A 508-nucleotide genomic window follows, 5' to 3' on the forward strand; every position below is an offset into this window, starting at 1 on the left:
GTGGCCCGCTGGACACTAGGATCCTTCCTGCCTCTTCCAGCTTCTGGTGGTTCTCGGCTTGTGACTGCAGCACTCCGTACTTGACCTTCATCTTCACGTGGCATGCGGCCCCCCTCCTGCCCCCACCCATGTCCGTGTGTCTGTCTTTCTCGTCTCTTCTAAGAGTGCTTGCCAATGGACGTAGAGCTCATCTTAATCCAAGATGATCTCATCTCAAGATTTTTAATTTACTGACACATGCAATGACCTTTTTTTAAAAATAGGTTATGTTTACATGTTCCAGTAGTTAGGATGTGGACATATCTTTTTCTCTCTGTAGCAGGGTGCACCATTCAGCTCCCTACAAGGAAGAAACAAACAGGGTTAGGGTTGGGGAGTGATGGGGGTGACCTTGACAAGCCACATGACCTCCCAGAGCTGTTGTTTCTGAATCAGGAAAACAAGGACTGTCACTGGCCTTGAGACTAAAGGGCTGACTATGCACAGGACGGTCATGGCCATATCTCAA

The sequence above is a fragment of the Pteropus medius genome, unplaced genomic scaffold, assembly GCF_902729225.1.
Source record: "Pteropus medius unplaced genomic scaffold, Ma_sr-lr_union100, whole genome shotgun sequence".
In the NCBI taxonomy this organism is placed as follows: Eukaryota; Metazoa; Chordata; class Mammalia; order Chiroptera; family Pteropodidae; genus Pteropus; species Pteropus medius.